At 36.8% G+C, this 19,904-nt stretch overlaps 1 pseudogene; it reads right to left on the bottom strand.

Annotated features, from left to right (window-relative positions):
• Positions 1–3,274: 3,274 nt before the first annotated feature.
• On the bottom strand, positions 3,275–3,926 carry LOC112606666 (annotated as a pseudogene).
• Between the last annotated feature and the right edge of the window lie 15,978 nt (positions 3,927–19,904).

Here is a 19,904-nt window from a genome sequence, read left to right as displayed (position 1 = left end):
TCTCAGCTTCTTCTTAAAAATGGAGAAAGTGTCCATCTCACATGGCACCTGTAATGATTAAATGAGATTCTCTTTGTGAAAAAGGCCTAAACTGGCAGAGACAGCTATAAATAGTAGCAGTGGTATATATAAAAAGTAAAGAACACTCAAAATTGCACATATCATTCAGATAGATAACTTACAGCTGCAAGGGGAAAGAAAAGCAGCAATATGTAATGCAGTACAGTTTAGGGTTGGTCTGGGTGGTCTGGGCCTGTGTCTTCATCTTTGTCTCCTTCACAGTCTCTGACTCTGTCTCTGTCTTCACCTCCATCTTCTCTTCCTTCTCTTCCTGTTCCCCCTTTCAGATGCTGAATCCCATCAATCTCAGTGCTAGGTGCATTCATTCTATCTCACTTGAACCTCATGGCAACTCTATGGAAGTGGCTATCATTGTATCAATGGTTGTGCTATAAAAATCACACTAAAAAAGGAATATGCATGGTCAAACCCTCATTTTTAGTTGATTTGCACATTTTTCTTTCAAAATTTCTCAATTCACATAAATTAACCTAATTCTAGGTGAAAACAAATGTATTTTCTGTGGATTGTTCCTTTTTAAATAGTTTTACAAAGGAAGGGGAACATCACACACTGGGGCCTGTCGTGTGGTGAGGGGAAGGAGGAGGGATAGCAGTAGGAGATACACCTAATGTAAATGACATGTTAAATGGGTGCAGCACACCAATATGGCACACGTATACATATGTAACAAACCTGCACGTTGTGTACATGTACCCTAGAACTTAAAGTATAATAAAAAACTTTTTTAAAAAGTTTAAAATTATTTATATGAATCACGTTTATTGCTTTTTCTGATGATAAGGAAATACATAATTATTGCAAAAAATCAGAAAATATAGGAATGCAAAATGGAATACAATTATGACAACACCCAAATATATCTAATGTACATTAGTTCTCTTTGTTGGTATAGATGAGGAATAAGAAGAAAATTATCAGTTTATCTTTAAAAAAAAAAAAAGCAATGCTGTCTACTTACTATGAATGCAGTTAGTCGCTATGGTAGGATGGGCTACTATCATGTTCCCCTAGAAGCTAAAAATTTTTTTGAAAAAGCAAACACCAGAAAGAGATTGTAACTTATCACAAATAATAATCAAACATGAAAGATCAAAATAAGGGACCAATAACTCCATATTTGCAAGCCTTTGCCAAGACAGGCATTATTTCTGAGAATTTTTAATTTAAATTTCTCTTTAATTTTTTATTATACATGTATTTGTGCTTGTGGGCAATTGGAGTGATCTGAATGCTTTCCCCAAAATTCATATGCTGCAACTTAATTGCCCATGTGATAGTATTTAGAGGTGGGGGTCTTTAACCCATTTATGCCTGAGGTTGCAATTTTTTGAATTTTTGTAATCAGACCTTAGTGATGACGTTGAGCAGTAGGATATAAATAACTCCCACATGCTTAGTATTCCAATAATGGAACACTAGGCATAAAAAGGTTTTACGAAGTGATTAAGAGGAGAGAAGAGTCCTCATGGATGGGATTATGGCTCTTATAAACGATCTTAAGGAAGTGAGTTTGTTCTCTTCTGCCATGTCATGACACCTAGACTGTGCCATCTATGAGGAACAGGTCTTCTCCAGACACCAACCTGCTGGTGCCTTGATCTTGGACTTCCCAGTTTCTAAAACTGAGAAATAAATTTCTATTACTTATAAATTACCTAGCTTGTGGTGTTTTATCACAGCAGCACAAGCAAGCAAACTAAACAGAAATGAATCTCAAATTCTTTAAAAATTTTTTTGGCGCAGGTAGGGTAGAAATGGCGTATGTTTAAAACGACACAAGGTCATTGGATTAATTTTTTCCATGTATCACACAGATGTCTTTAATTTGTTACTGGCATACATGGAGCACTCTATAATTTTCTTCCTTATATTAATGTATTTGGTGTCTTAACATTTGATTAAAAATTAAGAAATAAACTGTATTAATATGATAATTTTTACATAGATCGAGTCTGTAAAACAATTTTAAAGTAGTATGAGTTTTAATTTGGGTTAGCATAAAGTCTCTCACTTACAGACTCCATCTGCAAAACCTTAAAAGAGGGAATACACTTAACATACATAGAGCTCATAAATAATCACTAAAGCACATATTATGGTTCTGAATTATATATTTGTCTGTTCTCATAGAATAAAAAATTCTGCCAACTCTTGCCTTCATTTTCTGTTTTATAGTCACAAAGATTTCATCTGAAGGCCTCAAGCTCCAGTCATTAGGAACAAAACTGAAATCATAAGTAAAAACATAAGCACAGAATTATGTTTCCTTTTCTACCTTGTGCCTGGTAACATCAAAAGTTAAGTAATCTGAGGCTTTTATCATGTGTGCAATGGTGTATCCAAAGAGCATGTTACAGTCCACTTTCTCCATTTCTAATCTTACTATTGTTAATGCTAACAGGACATACAGGGTCTTTGAACATTCTGAACAATACACCTTGAAGTCTCACTAAGTCAGCAAGGTCTCAAAGGTTGTACCATGTAAAAGTCAAGTAATTAAACACTGATTACTTACTGCTTAAAAAAAAAAAAAAAAAAGGCTGCTGGGAAAAGTTGGATTCAGAAGGTCTAATTTCACACGGAACATTTCAGTGAAAATTAAGCCTTTAACTATATTCTGCTTGACTTGATTTGAAAGAAAAGGATAAGAAAAAAAGATTATAAAAGCTATTCAGTAATGTCTTCCTGCAACAGAGCTTTGGGAGGTGACAAACAGCCGCTGGTCATTCATTTAGTCATCTTTTCCCCAAACAGCATTTGGATTCCCCTTCAAAATTTGGCTGCAACTCTTTAGTTTCATTATTCTTTCGAAATACAAAGGTTCCTGCCTTCTCTCCTGGCACTGGTTGAAATGTTTCAGCTCCCTAGAAACAGCTAATTTCTAATAAAGTTTGCAAACATAGTAAACCCCATTTTACCTGATGCTGTTTCATTTCCCATACATGGAAAAAAAGGGAACTCTTCCCCAGAGTTTTAATTTTGACCTACTTCAACTTTGTAATCTTTTAAATCAGAATAATTAAAATTTAGAAATATTTAAGTTGTTCTTCCTTCTATCACACCCTACTCTCCAATTTACCTCAGTGGCTAGTATGTTGAAAAATGCCAGAGATGACACAGGTGCTAAAATTATTTTGCTGAAAGGCATCACAATTTTTTTTGGTAGCAGTAGAATTTATTCAAATGTGCCTTAATATAGGTGCTGAGGCTTGCCCATGGTGCTCTCGATATATAAGGCCCGGACATTCTGCCAGTTTTTCTTGAGCAATGACACGAAGAAGTTGACAGCCAGGTGAATATTCTACACAAGCTCATCGTCTGTCATTTTCACGTGGCCAACAGCCAGAGCCAGACATAACACCTTCTTCATTTGGAACTTGATGGTGGACTTCACCTCATCCACTTTGGCCGCCATGTTTTCATCGTGTGTGAGCAGGGAAGGGAACTTTCCTGCCTTATTTAGGCCTGGACCCAGGATTTGTGGGATCCGCTTTATCAGAGACTCTAAGGCCAAAAATGCATTACACTTCTTGGCTAGCTTCTTGACCAGTTTCTTATTTTTGTTGAGTTTGTTCAGCGCCTCGATGTCCATGTGGGGAATATCCACGGCCTTGGCCTCGTCACAGTGTTACTGGTCTCCCAGGACACACACGGATAACTTGGGGCGGGGAGTGGACTTAAGCCTGACGGTGACCGAGAGGCGCTTGTCTTTCTGGGGGTCACAGTTCCTCAAACTAATCTGCAACTCCGCTGTCTCCAGACTTGGGGTCCTTGCGCTGGTTTCCTTGCAGGACTTCCTGCATCACCTTGTACACAGTGTGGCAAGAGACTTTGCTGCTCATGGCTTCTCGCACTGAGCTAACCAGAAAAGAGACACATCTCAATTTTTTATACCTCTTACTCTCTCACTCTTCCTGTTATTGGAAGGTATTTCTTTCCTTTCCATTTCGTAGATGAGATTAAGGATTATCTAACAGAAATAATTATACTGCTTGTTAAAATTTACTTAATTCATATCTTGCAACTATCACTATCTGTTCGCAAGAACATACAAGATTATTTTCTTGTTCGTCTGGAATTACCTGTGCCAAATTGATCAAATATTTCCTTAACCAATTGTTTCTAAGAAAGAATTTCTACCTTACAGAGAGAATGAATCAGTTTAGTTTATTAATCCCTACTGAAACACAAACATACATATGTTAGCTTATTTATGCCTACTAAGGCATAACTATTTCACTAGGTTAGATAGTACAGGGAAAATTTTCTGCAGCAAGGACTAAGAAGAAAAGGACAGTTTCAAATAATATATGAGCTACTTAACAAACATCTTTGAAGATACTGCTGTTGAAATTTGTTGTAGTTGTAAGGAAAATTTTTATTCCTAAATAGGTAATATTAAAATATGCGGCCTTTTCCTCTCACTTTCTTTAATGTTGCTGCTTTAAAAAAATTGACAAATAAAAATTGCATATATTTATCATGTACAATATGATGCTTTGAAATATGTGTGCATTGTGGAATAGTTCAATCCAGCTAATTAACACATACATTACTTACATACTTATCATCTTTTGTGGTGAGAATATTTAAAATCTACTCTCTTAGTGATTTTCAAAATAGAATACATTGTTATTTACTGTAGTCACTATATTGTACAGTAGATAACTTGACCTTATTTCTCCTAAATGAGATTTTTTACCTTTTAACTAACAACTCCCCAATTTCCCACCTTCCAGATTTTGGTAACCACCACTGTAATATCTGTTTCTATGAGTTCAGGTTTTTAGATTCCATATGTGAAGAGATCATATGATATTTGTCTTTTGTGCTTGGCTAACTCACCTACAGGATTTCCTTCTTTTTAGTGCTGAATAGTATTCCATTGTGTGTGTATACCACATTTTCTTTATCCATTCATCTGTTGATGGACACTTAGGTTGTTTGTATATCTTCTATATCTCGGCTATTGTGAATAATGCTGCAATAAACATGAGAGCATCCTAACATACCGATTCGTTTATTTTGAATATATACTCAGAAATGGAATTACTGGATCATATGGCAGATATAGTATTAATTTTTTGGGGAATGTCCATACTGTTCTCCTTAATAACTGTACCAAATTACATTCCTGTCAATAGTGTGAAAGGGTTCCCTTTACTTCCCATCCAACACTTTTCATCTTTTAGACAATTGCCATTCTAACAGGTATAAGGAGGTATCTCACTGTGCTTTTAATTTGTACTTCCCTGCTGATCAGTGATGTTATGCATTTTTCATATACCTGTTGGCCATTTTTATGTTTTATTTTGAGAAATGTCCATTTAGGTCCTTTGCCCATGTTTAATTGGGTTGTTTTCTTGCTATTGAGTTGTTTGAGTTACTTATATATTTTGGATGTCAGCTTCTTACCAAATATGTGGTTTGCAAATTTGTTTTTCCCCATTCTGTAAGTTGTCTGTTCACTCTGTTGATGGTTTCCTTTGCTGTGCAGAAGCTTTTTAGTTTGATGTAATCCCATTTGTTTTTGTTGCCTGTGCAGTGCTACTTTTTTGGTTAGTTTTATTTTCACTTATTTTCTCAACATATGAGAAATGTTGAGAGTTGTAGTTGAGTCCAAGATGATTTTAACGGATCTTAGTTGCTAAACTTGTTTATTTTAATAAAAGTAAGATTATAAATATATAATTATAAAGTAATATTTTTAAAAGGTGATATTTTAAATGAAGCTATTTTAAATACTACATAGTGTTAACTGTGAGCATAAATTCAAAACCCAGCCAATAGTTCCCTTTTCTTCTCCTTTGTGTTAAGTTTATTACACCCTGGCTAAGAAACCACTTTTCAATGGTAAACTCCCCCCACTGAGAGGCAAGTGAAAAGAAAAATGGGTTCTTTTGTGAAGAAAAAAGATAGCATCAGAGGAGTATTAATATAGTTTTCAAAATTATTAGTGGAAATACGTCCTGCGCCAACAGACCTTTTAATTTAGATTCTTTATTTTGAAGCATTTGGATCTAACTTCTGTACATTTCCAGAGATTGTGGATTTCAGTGTTCCCGTGGGTGTCACATGCAAAAGGAGAGGAAGATATTGCTTCTGTGAAGCGCAACAGTGGAAAAGCAACCCTTTTCTAATGAAGAAACACAATCCTTGGTTTCACCAAGAAAAACAATGTGATCATAGATAGATTTATATTAGAGAGAATTCCACTGGAAATCCTTTGCCTGAATGACCTTCAGAAAAACAGTAAGGCAGCAATGTGGGTGGTATCTTTGCTGCTTTTCTGGCAGAAAGAATGGAACAGGAACTAGGAGTCAGAAATACTTCATTTGGTGTAGAATCCTAATCTTATCTTCATTCTGACAGCATCTCCTTTTACTTGTTAAAATAAAAATAGCAATCCTAAATTTTAATATAGTTCAAAGGGACTGTATAAAGATGAGGACATTTCCTTGGCTTATGTTCTTTCTGCTTTTGATCCGTCTATGAATGCACAAAATACCTTAATTATTTTATTCTTGAAGGTAGCATTAGCTAACTTGGTAACATGGGCCGGTAATACATAAAAGGCACACATAATCAGGAGGAATATTTTCTATGAAAATGCCAGTTACAACAGCTATGCAGTCACTTAAATTTCTTTTGAAAAGCAGGCTTGCTGATGATTTCAGACTTGGAACCTTATTAAACGTTAATCAAAAACAAGAAAAACTCAAATGCAGGTGCTTTCTTTGTAAATTAAAATTGTATTTTGCCAAGACTATTTCTCTGAATATGTAAAACAAAGTGGTATAATAGGGGAAACATAATCATTGATGGGATTCATTTATTTGTTCAGCATCAAAATCTTCATATTAATTCACATCTAATTACAACACAAATCTTTTCAGTTGAAGAAAAAAAAAGAAAAACTTTCCTTTAAGTTTGTGTAGTAAAAATAGCAAATAACATACCTATAATATATTAAAAAACAAAAGTTTTCAAGTTACTCTGCAATCCAACAATTTGAGGAATGAGATTAAATTTGTAAAACCATTTCTCATAGTGACTTAAAGATACCAGACTCACAATAATATTGTCCTTATTGGATAAAAAGAAAATATTCTGGCTATAATACCCAGATTGTTTGGGCAGTAGTGGTTGAAACAAATAGAGATTTATTTTACTTTTATTACAGAAGTCTCAAAATTGCTGGTGTTGGCTGAGTAGCTAAATTATATCAAGAGCAGCATTAGACTTTCAATCATGGTTCTTAGATAAAAGTTGCAGTTTAGGAATGAAGTTTCCATTCAAGGCTGGAAAAATAGATGGGTGAACAGAAGATAAAGACTACCAACAGTTATCAGTCTTTCTTTTCTGAAGGAAAGTGTGTTTTCTCAGATATATCCCAGCAGATGTCTGCATATGTCTCATTTTCCAGAGCTCTTTCCATGGTCATACTTCCTGCTTTCGAGGTTGGGAGAGAAAAGCTCTAAATTGTGTTGAGCTCCCTCAGTCTCCAAGATGAAGGCAAACAAGAGAGAAAAAGTTGAAAATGGGTGTAGGTTTAGCTTCATGTATGACTTGATGCATGTATTTTATTTTTCTTCCCTTAAAAAATTATAAAATAATAAGAAACTGCCAAAAATTGGTAAATGGAATAAAAAACTCACATTTCAATACCATAACATAGTAATCAATGGGTGTATTTCATTCTAAGCCTCTATAGTCACATGTTTTTAGATCTGGTTATAATCACACTATGTTACAAGATTACAATTTCATTGTCTCTTTCTTTTATTTTACAATGTACAAAAGACTTTTCAGCATTTGTAAATAGTCTTTTAAACCAACATTTTTAATAACTATTCAGTAGGTAGACTTATCCTTGTGTTCTTCGTAATCTCAAATTGTCAGTGCATGTTATTTTTACATTTCTTCATATTCAGGTTGCTATTGTTAACAAAATTTTAATTTAAAACATATTAGAGACTTCCTGAGTTTTGAGTTCTTTCCATGACTAAGGAGTATCTTATAGATGTTAGTGAGCAAATATGGCAAAGAGCCGTAGGAGGGGTAGTTAAAATGCAGCCAGATACAAAGTGGTTAAATACGGGGAAGGCTATCTGAAAAATAAGAGCTGCGAAACATTGAAGTATAGTATCGTGGAGGGCAGAGGAGTCATCTTTACAGAATATTCTCTAGAAAACTGCTATACTGGGTGATTTAATTTCTGTTAAGACTGTTAAGACTGGAGTTGGGAGACTAAACTGGATGGCTTATCAAAGTTCCTTTAAAGCCTGTGGATCTAGGGTCATGTTTCATTTATTTATAACTCTTGTTCATATATTATGAGTACCTGTTGGAGAAAATGAGTTTCTTATATCTAAGGGTTCTTAGAAGTTGCCAATATTATGATCTACTACAGATTTTATGTTAAAATAATTATTTTTTTGTAAGTCCTTAGGAGCATTTATTTATAAAAGAAAATAAACTATCATCTATATCTAAGCTTATATAGCATTCATAAAAAGAAAAGCGGTTAAAAATGATTAAAAATACAAATTGAAATTAAACACAGTTCTTCCAAAATTACACACCAAAGGATTTCACCAACTTGAGAGTTACAAAAGAAAGTCTTGAATAGAATGTAACAATTTGATATTATTTAAAATAATTCCTACTTTAAATAATAGGCTAGATGAAACCCGTCAATGGCATTGTATGCAACCCTGTGGGAAGATTTTCTATAATTCAGCTCTAAGATTAGATATATATGGAACTATTACCATGGTAACTATTTTTGAAGCTAACAAAAGTGTAACAAATATGGACTAAAAAATACCTATAAAACCTCCACCAAGACAGTAAATTTTCCCATCTTAAAAAAAAAAAAGTTTTTGAAAAAACTAAAAGCCTTCAGACATACAGACTACTTTGTTGTTGCAGAGAACACTTGTTTTCAGCTAGTTTCTTTTTTTGTGACATATAAAGCTTCCCTTCAGGGTAAAAGTGAGATTTATCCTGATTCATAAAGGGAGGAAGTGTTTAGTGAAAGTGAAATTTGTGGAATGCACACACTGTTAAAATATAGTTTCTTTCCTAACCTAAGCATAAATCATAAACAATTTCTATTGTTCCCTCCTTTCTTTTAGAGCAGACCAAACTATAATGCAGTACTGGTAATTTATAACTGCTGGGAATTAAAAAAAACTTGTGTAATATTTTTCTGAAAGATTCCTTGAAATTTATTTTATATCTTATTCTTCTTTTGGAGGTAAAATATGTTCTTTTTATGATACCATTTAAGAAATTAGTGTTAATTTTCAAACAGAGCTGTAAAAGGAATAGAGATAGGGATATGCAATGGAAGACAAATTTTACAAGTAGTTTACAAGAAAAATTGAAACCTTCTCAGTCCACTGGATTAATGTCTCATATCACTTCAGAAATACTAGCAATCAGATATTATCTCACAAAATGGAATGTAGTATCTTGATTAAGCAAAGGGAATGAAGGCTAAATATAAAATAATTTATTTCTATTATGTAAATAGAACATTTACAAAAAGTTAAGTGTATAGTCCACTGAGAAGCAGTAGTTTCCATCCTTTAGTGCTGCTGGTCTATTGGTGGAGTCATAGACAAAAGCATTCAGTCTTCTGTTATTTTTATCAGCATCACAGTGTCTTTCTTCTTCATTGTAAAAGCTTCTCAGCATGAAACAGGTGGTGCTTGACCAGGCTTCCTCTTTAACCAATACACACTACAATTCAGATTAAAACAGATACACTGGGCTGGCTATTGTGCAGTAAGAATAATTGCTGAGTTATTCAAGCACAAAGGGCAGAAGGCATACAAGAATTTTGCACAGCACCCCTTGAAGCCCTGTGGCATTGGTACAAATGGCCTGTAAAGGATATGTTAGGTCATCCTGACATAAAATAAACAAAGATAGGAGATCACCCATTTTCAGCACAAAATAATGAAGTGGAGGGTGTGCATCATGGCAGATGCTACCCATAACAGAATTATAGAAAGTAAAAAGATTTCAGGCTGTGTGTCTTGTTTTTCTTTTTTCTTTTTTTTTTTTTTCTGGTTTTGTTTTACTTATTTCTCTTTTTTTAACTTCTTTTTTTGTTTTATTTATTTATTTATTTTTATTATTATACTTTAAGTTCTAGGGTACTTATGCATAACGTGCAGGTTTGTTACATATGTATACTTGTGCCATGTTGGTGTGCTGCACCCATCAACTCGTCAGCACCCATCAACTCGTCATTTACATCAGGTATAACTCCCAATGCAATCCCTCCCCCCTCCCCCCTCCCCATGATAGGCCCCGGTGTGTGATGTTCCCCTTCCCGAGTCCAAGTGATCTCATTGTTCAGTTCCCACCTATGAGTGAGAACATGCGGTGTTTGGTTTCCTGTTCTTGTGATAGTTTGCTGAGAATGATGGTTTCCAGCTGCATCCATGTCCCTACAAAGGACACAAACTCATCCCTTTTTATGGCTGCATAGTATTCCATGGTGTATATGTGCCACATTTTCTTAATCCAGTCTGTCCCTGATGGACATTTGAGCTGATTACAAGTCTTTGCTATTGTGAATAGTGCCACAATGAACATATGTGTGCATGTCTTTATAGCAGCATGATTTATAATCCTTTGGGTATATACCCAGTAATGGGATGGCTGGGTCATATGTTACATCTAGTTCTAGATCCTTGAGGAATTGCCATACTGTTTTCCATAATGGTTGAACTAGTTTACAATCCCACCAACAGTGTAAAAGTGTTCCTATTTCTCCACATCCTGTCCAGCACCTATTGTTTCCTGACTTTTTAATGATCGCCATTCTAACTGGTGTGAGATGGTATCTCATTGTGGTTTTGATTTGCATTTCTCTGATGGCCAGTGATGATGAGCATTTTTGCATGTGTCTGTTGGCTGTATGAATGTCTTCTTTTGAGAAATGTCTGTTCATATCCTTTGCCCACTTTTTGATGGGGTTGTTTGTTTTCTTCTTGTAAATTTGTTTGAGTTCTTTGTAGGTTCTAGATATTAGGCCTTTGTCAAATGAGTACATTGCAAAAATTTTCTCCCATTCTGTAGGTTACCTGTTCACTCTGATGGTAGTTTCTTTTGCTGTGCAGAAGCTCTTTAGTTTAATTAGATCCCATTTGTCAATTTTGGCTTTTGTTGCCATTGCTTTTGGTGTTTTAGACATGAAGTCCTTGCCCATGCCTATGTCCTGAATGGTATTACCTAGGTTTTCTTCTAGGGTTTTTATGGTATTAGGTCTAACATTTAAGTCTCTAATCCATTTTGAATTAATTTTCTTTTAAGGAGTAAGGAAAGGATCCAGTTTCAGCTTTCTACTTATGGCTAGCCAATTTTCCCAGCACCATTTATTAAATAGCACCATTTCTTGTTTTACTCAGGTTTGTCAAAGATCAGATGGCTGTAGATGTGTGGTATTATTTCTGAGGACTCTGTTCTGTTCCATTGGTCTATATCTCTGTTTTGGTACCAGTACCATGCTGTTTTGGTTACTGTAGCCTTTTAGTATAGTTTGAAGTCAGGTAGTGTGATGCCTCCAGCTTTGTTCTTTTGACTTGGGATTGTCTTGGCAATGCGGGCTCTTTTTTGGTTCCATATGAACTTTAAAGCAGTTTTTTTCCAATTCTGTGAAGAAAGTCATTGTTAGCTTGATGGGGATGGCATTGAATCTATAAATTACCTTGGGCAGTATGGCCATTTTTATGATATTGATTCTTCCTATCCATGAGCATGGTATGTTCTTCCATTTGTTTGTGTCCTCTTTTATTTCACTGAGTAGTGGTTTATAGTTCTCCTTGAAGAGGTCCTTTACATCCCTTGTAAGTTGGATTCCTAGGTATTTTATTCTCTTTGAAGCAATTGTGAATGGAAGTTCATTCCTGATTTGGCTCTCTGTTTGTCTGTTACTGGTGTATAAGAATGTTTGTGATTTTTGCACATTAATTTTGTATCCTGAGACTTTGCTGAAGTTGCTTATCAGCTTAAGGAGATTTTGGGCTGAGATGATGGGGTTTTCTAAATATACAATCATGTCATCTGCAAACAGGGACAATTTGACTTCTTCTTTTCCTAACTGAATACCCTTGATTTCTTTCTCTTGCCTGATTGCCCTAGCCAGAACTTCCAACACTATGTTGAATAGGAGTGGTGAGAGAGGGCATCCCTGTCTTGTGCCAGTTTTCAAAGGGAATGCTTCCAGTTTTTGCCCATTCAGTATGATATTGGCTGTGGGTTTGTCATAAATAGCTCTTATTATTTTGAGATACATTCCATCAATACCAAATTTATTGAGAGTTTTTAGCATGAAGGGCTGTTGAATTTTGTCAAAGGCCTTTTCTGCATCTATTGCAATAATCATGTGGTTTTTGTCTTTGGTTCTGTTTATATGCTGGATTATGTTTATTGATTTGCGTATGTTGAACCAGCCTTGCATCCCAGGGATGAAGCCCACTTGATCATGCTGGATAAGCTTTTTGATGTGCTGCTGGATTCAGTTTGCCAGTATTTTACTGAGAATTTTTGCATCGATGTTCATCAGGGATATTGGTCTAAAATTCTCTTTTTTGTTGTTGTGTCTCTGCCAGGCTTTGGTATCAGGATGATGTTGGCCTCATAAAATGAGTTAGGGAGGATTCGCTCTTTTTCTATTGATTGGAATAGTTTCAGAAGGAATGGTACCAGCTCCTCCTTGTACCTCTGGTAGAATTCAGCTGTGAATCCATCTGGTCCTGGACTTTTTTTGGTTGGTAGGCTATTAATTATTGCCACAATTTCAGAGCCTGCTATTGGTCTATTCAGGGATTCAACTTCTTCCTGGTTTAGTCTTGGGAGAGTGTAAGTGTCCAGGAAATTATCCATTTCTTCTAGATTTTCTAGTTTATCTGCATAGAGGTGTTTATAGTATTCTCTGATGGTAGTTTGTATTTCTGTGGGGTCAATGGTGATACCCCTTTATCATTTTTTATTGCATCTATTTGATTCTTCTCTCTTTTCTTCTTTATTAGTCTTGCTAGCGGTCTATCAATTTTGTTGATCTTTTCAAAAAACCAACTCCTGGATTCATTGATTTTTTGGAGGGTTTTTTGTGTCTCTATCTCCTTCAGTTCTGCTCTGATCTTAGTTATTTCTTGCCTTCTGCTAGCTTTTGAATGTGTTTGCTCTTGCTTCTCTAGTTCTTTTAATTGTGATGTTAGAGTGTCAATTTTAGATCTTTCCAGCTTTCTCTTGTGGGCATTTAGTGCTATAAATTTCCCTCTACACACTGCTTTATATGTGTCCCAGAGATTCTGGTATGTTGTATCTTTGTTCTCATTGGTTTCAAAGAACATCTTTATTTCTGCCTTCATTTCGTTATGTACCCAGTAGTCATTCAGGAGCAGGTTGTTCAGTTTCCATGTAGTTGAGCGGTTTTGATTGAGTTTCTTAGTCCTGAGTTCTAGTTTGATTGCCCTGTGGCCTGAGAGACAGTTTGTTATAATTTCTGTTCTTGTACATTTGCTGAAGAGTGTTTTACTTCCAATTATGTGGTCAGTTTTGGAATAAGTGCAATGTGGTGCTGAGAAGAATGTAGATTCTGTTGATTTGGGGTGGAGAGTTCTGTAGATGTCTGTTAGGTCTGCTTGGTGCAGAGATGAGTTCAATTCCTGGATATCCTTGTTAACTTTCTGTCCCGTTGATCTGTCTAATGTTGACAGTGGGGTGTTGAAGTCTCCCATTATTATTGTATGGTAGTCTAAGTGTCTTTGTAAGTCTCTAAGGACTTGCTTTATGAATCTGGGTGCTCCCGTATTGGGTGAATATATATTTAGGATAGTTAGCTCTTCCTGTTGAATTGATCGCTTTACCATGATGTAATGGCCTTCTTTGTCTCTTTTGATCTTTGATGGTTTAAAGTCTGTTTTATCAGAGACTAGGATTGCAACCCCTCCTTTTTTTTGTTCTCCATTTGCTTGGTAGATCTTCCTCCATCCCTTTATTTTGAGCCTGTGGGTGTCTCTGCATGTGAGATGGGTCTCCTGAATACAGCAAATTGATGGGTCTTGACTCTTTATCCAGTTTGCCAGACTGTGTCTTTTATTTGGACCATTTAGTCCATTTACATTTAAGGTTAATATGGTTATGTGTGAACTTGATCCTGTCATTAAGATATTAACTGGTTATTTTGCTCGTTAGTTGATGCAGTTTCTTCCTAGCCTCGATGGTCTTTACATTTTGGCATGTTTTTGCAATGGCTGGTACCAGTTGTTCCTTTCCATGTTTAGTGCTTCCTTTAGGGTCTCTTGTAAAGCAGGCCTGGTGGTGACAAAATCTCTAAGCATTTGCTTATCTGTAAAGGATTTTATTTCGCCTTGACTTATGAAACTTAGTTTGGCTGGATATGAAATTCTGGGTTGAAAATTCTTTTCTTTAAGAATGTTGAATATTGGCCCCCACTCTCTTCTGGCTTGGAGAGTTTCTGCCAAGAGATCTGCTGTTGGTCTGATGGGCTTCCCCTTGTGGGAAACCTGACCCTTCTCTCTGGCTGCCCTTAACAGTTTTTCCTTCATTTCAACTTTGGTGAATCTGACAATTATGTGACTTGGAGTTGCTCTTCTCAAGGAGTATCTTTGTGGTGTTCTCTGTATTTCCTGAATTTGAATATTGGCCTGCCTTACTAGGTTGGGGAAGTTCTCCTGGATGATATCCTGAAGAGTGTTTTCCAACTTGGTTCCATTTTCCCCCTCACTTTCAGGCACCCCAATCAGATGTAGATTTGGTCTTTTCACATAATCCCATACTTCTTGCAGGCTTTGTTCATTTCTTTTTCCTCTTTTTTCTTTAGATTTCTCTTCTCACTTCATTTCATTCATTTGATCCTCAATCGCTGATACTCTTTCTTCCACTTGATCGAGTGGGTTACTGAAGCTTGTGCATTTGTCACGTATTTCTCGTGTCATGGTTTTTATCTGTCAGTTCGTTTATGGCCTTCTCTGCATTGATTATTCTAGTTATCCATTCTTTCATTCTTTTTTCATGATTTTTAGTTTCTTTGCGCTGGGTACGTAATTCCTCCTGTAGCTCTAAGAAGTCTGATGGACTGAAGACTTCTCTCAACTCGTCAAAGTCATTCTCTCTCCAGCTTTCATCTGTTGCTTGCGATGAGCTGCATTCCTTTGGAGGGGGAGATGTGCTCTTATTTTTTGAATTTCCAGCTTTTCTGCCCTGATTTTTCCCCATCTTTGTGGTTTTATCCGCGTTTGGTCTTTGATGATGGTGACGTACTGATGGGGTTTTGGTGTGGGTGTCCTTCCTGTTTGTTAGTTTTCCTTCTAACAGTCAGGACCCTCAGCTGTAGGTCTGTTGGAGATTGCTTGAGGTCCACTCCAGACCCTGTTTGCCTGGGTATCAGCAGCAGAGGCTGCAGAAGATAGAATATTGCTGAATAGCGAGTGTACCTGTCTGATTCTTGCTTCGGAAGCTTCGTCTCAGGGGTGTACCCCACCATGTGAGGTGTGGGGTGTCGGTCTGCCCCTAGTGGGGGATGTCTACCAGTTAGGCTACTCAGGGGTCAGGGACCCACTTGAGCAGGCAGTCTGTCCGTTCTCAGATCTCAACCTCCATGTTGGGAGATCTACCACTCTCTTCAAAGCTGTCAGACAGGGTCCTTTGCATCTGCAGAGATTTCTGCTGCCTTTTTTTTGTTTAGCTGTGCCCTATCCCCAGAGGTGGAGTCCACAAAGACAGGCAGGCCTCCTTGAGCTGCTGTGGGCTCCACCCAGTTTGAGCTTCCCAGCGGGTTTGTTTACCTACTTAAGCCTCAGCAATGGCGGTTGCCCCTCCCTGAGCCTCGCTGCCGCCCTGCAGCTAGATCGCAAACTGCTGTGCTAGCAATGAGGGAGGCTCCATGGGCGTGGGACCCTCGTGGCCAGGTGTGGGATATAATCTCCTGGTGTGCCGTTTGCTAAGACCCTTGGTAATGCACAGTATTGGGGTGGGAGTTACCTGATTTTCCAGGTGTTGTGTGTCTCAGTTGCCCTGGCTAGGAAAAGGGATTCCCTTCCCCCTTGCGCTTCCCAGGTGAGGCGATGCCTTGCCCTGCTTCAGCTCTCGCTGGTCAGGCTGCAGCAGCTGACCAGCACTGATTGTCCGGTACTCCCTAGTGAGATGAACCTGGTACCTCAGTTGAAAATCCAGAAATTACCTGTCTTCTGTGTCGCTTGCGCTGGGAGCTGGAGACTGGAGCTCTTCCTATTCGGCCATCTTGCTCCACCCCTTGTGTGTCTTGTTTTAATACTATTTGAAAAAAAATTCAGACTGTCATTGACGACTGTATTAGTCCATTTTCACACTGCTATACAGATACCACCCAAGACTGGGGGTAATTTATAAAGAAAGAAGTTTAATTGACTCATGGTTCCACATGGCTAAGGAGGACTCAGGAAACTTACAATCATGGCAGAAGGGGAAGAAAACACCTTCTTGACAAGGCATCAGGAAAAAGAAGAGTGAGGAGCAAAGGGGGAAGAGCCCCTTATAAAACCATCAGATCTTGTGCGAACTCACTCACTATCAGGAGAACAGCATAGGGGGAACTGCCCTCATGATCCAATTACCTACCACTGGGTTCCTCCCTTGATACATGGGGATTATGGTGATTACAATTTGAGATTAGATTTGGATGGGGACACAGAGCCAAACCGTATCAGTGGCATTATGCCTTCATTCACAGATATTTATTTACGCCTAGGATTCCAGGTACTGTGCAGTGGGATGTACATTGGGAATTCAGTGGTTAGTAATACAAGGTCTCTGCCCTCACAGAGTATATAATCATGTGAAAGGAGATATAGGTTAAACAAAAATTCATTATGTTAGGATTCTAATAAAGAAATTATTATTTGCTATTTCACTAAATCACAACACAGTTACAAGATGGTATCAACATTCCCATTTTACAAATGGATAAAATGAATCTCAGAGTGAATTTGTCACAAATCTGTGTAAAATAGAACCAGAATTTGAATGAATTTTATACAGCTCTACAGACTATACTGTTTGTCTGTCTGTCTGTCTGCCTATCTAACTATCTTTTTTGTCAATATTTTTCAAGAATATTTCTTTTTCTCTAATGGGAAAACACAGGTAAACAGAAAAATCACCATGAAATTAATAATTACTACATTAATAACTTAAAGTATAAATAACTCAGAGAAGATGAATTTAGGGGTTCAGGAAGGGGCTACTAAGTGCGCTGGAAAAGTCAGAAAGCTTTCATAGAAGAATGATTGGGCAACTATTATTACTGTCACATCTTAGCATTTCTTTGTAACTTACACTACAATAATTTTGGAATGAAAGTACATGATAGACTCAATATTTTCATTGTTGTGTAGATATTCAAACAAATAAAATAAAAACCACTGATTCCAATTTTACATTTGAATTTTTTGTCAGGTTAAGGAAATAATAGCTATGATTTCCGTGTACTAACTATGGCTAGCCCAACTACTTTATATTCAGTTCTTCTAACAACCAGATGAGGCCAATATTATTGTTAACCCTATTTCTTACAGGAGGAAACTAAAGCTTAAATCAGTAAGGTAGCTTGTTTAAGGTCACACACATAGTAAGTGCAGTAGTTGGGGTCCAACCTGGATCTGTTTACCCATGCTTTAGTTATCCCACGATCAAAATAATTTAATCAATTACATTTTGACATGAATGAGAGCTAAACATATTTTTTGACAGAATTAGGGATTTATTGGCTTGGGGGTTAATGTAGACTTGATTTCATTTCCCTATTAATTTTTTACCTCCTGAGGCATCGAAAAGTCCCCTTTCTCTGGGCGCGCAAACTACACTTTTCCTTCATGAAGTGGAGACAATCGTTAATCTAATTTCTCACCTGCCAAATCCATACTGTCGTCTGCTATGGGAAAAAATTACAAATTTTAAGTAACTCACATAGGCCAGAATAATAATTACATTTTCCAATGGCCTTTGAATTAGACATGGGCTTGCATTTCAGTTTTGCCATAGGATCATGGAATGTGTAATGTATGCCACTTCTGGGTCTTGACCTTGAAGAGAAAGAGCATGCACATATACACCCTTCTACCCATTTTTTCATTTCCCACTTGCTATAATGTGGTTAGGAGCCATTCTGTACAAAGTAGATCAGAACAAGCTTAATGGTGGTTAAAAAGAAACCAGTGCGAGCCAGTGATCTTGACCTTGTGGTCCCAACATCGCAGATCTGATCTGTTCCGTCTGGACTGTTACATTAAAGAGAAATACACTTCTATAATATCTTCATAAAGTAACTGCTAATTGGGGTCTTCTATCTAAAGCCATCTTTTTATTCTACCTATTCAAGTGCATACCTGTGGTAATCCTATTCACTCTTCTGTATCATCAGGTTTTTGCTCTCAGTCAGAATTTCTCCATCATACAAACATGCTGTTATTCCTACTCTCTTAAAAAAATCTTCTCACAAACCCAGTTCCTCCTCCAACTACCATTTCTGTGGTGTTCTTTATGGATAAGCTCCTTGTTATTTCTGCTTCATGTCTCCATTCCAGTCAGGGCACTCCTATCTATACCCCTAAGTTGCTCTTGTGAAGGTTGCTAATGAATGCCATATCGCTAAATCCAAGAGTCACTTTATAGTTCTACCTTAGGACATTTGCCTTCAATTTCTTTCTGCTTTGAACAGTTCTTCCCCCAGATATAATTACACTCCTTTCAGTCTTTTCTCTAATGTCACCTTCCCTGTGATGCTTTCCTTAACCACCACATGTAAAGTCCTTAACCCTGCCACAATTTCTAACCCTCTTCACTGTCTCATTTTTCTCCTTCACATTTTTCATCATCTACAGCATAGTTTATTCTATTTATTTACTACTTAGCCTAATACTCAATAAGAAAGTAAATGCCATGGGACAAGCATTTTATCTGTGATGTTCACTGTTGTATCCCCAGGACATAGAATATTTCAGGTTATACAGTGTGTGTTGAATGACTGACTGAATGAACAGATACTTGTTGAGAATCTATTAGGTGTTATTCACCTTGATAGGTGCTATGGATACAAAGTGACCAAGATAGATAGAGTCTTCTTTTTCAAAATATTTGGGATCTAGATCAGAAGAAAGACATTAATTCTCTCAATTTCTATACAACTTTAAAAATGCTGTTAGAAATAGTGTGTAACAGGAACATTCAGAAGAAACAGTGAACCTAAACTTGAGGGATCAAGGAGGACAGTGATATCAAACCAAGAAAGAGAGTGATAGTAATCTTGGAATTTTGAGTGGAAGTTAACCTTGAGAGGTGAATGGGATAGGGAGAGGGGCATTTGTCTAGGCAAAAGCAGTGGGTCAAGTAATGGTATGCTGGAAGACCTTTAAAAATTCAGTATACAGTGTGATGTGAGGTATAAAATAAAAGTAGTGAGAGAAGAGATGGAGTTATATATAAGTTAAGGTTAGGGACTCAAATGACAGACTGCTTGAATTCGAAGCCTCACTATGCCACTCGCTCATCACTGTACTGGGGTGTGCTATTTAATCTCTCTGTGCTTCAGTTTACTTCTCTGTGAAATCTGTGAAATCCTCACTTGGTGTTTTGAATATTCAATAAGGTATGAATTAAAGAAAATTGGTATAGGGTCTGATAAACAATAAGTCCTTAATAAACACTAGTTGCTGTTGTTGTTTGACTTGTGAAATAAACAGGGAAAAGATCGTTATGATTCTTGCAGCCATGTCAGGGAACTAGATACCCCATCCACT

This window comes from Theropithecus gelada, chromosome 1 (genome assembly GCF_003255815.1).
Source record: "Theropithecus gelada isolate Dixy chromosome 1, Tgel_1.0, whole genome shotgun sequence".
NCBI lineage: Eukaryota > Metazoa > Chordata > Mammalia > Primates > Cercopithecidae > Theropithecus > Theropithecus gelada.
This window is presented reverse-complemented; position numbering and strand designations above follow the sequence as displayed.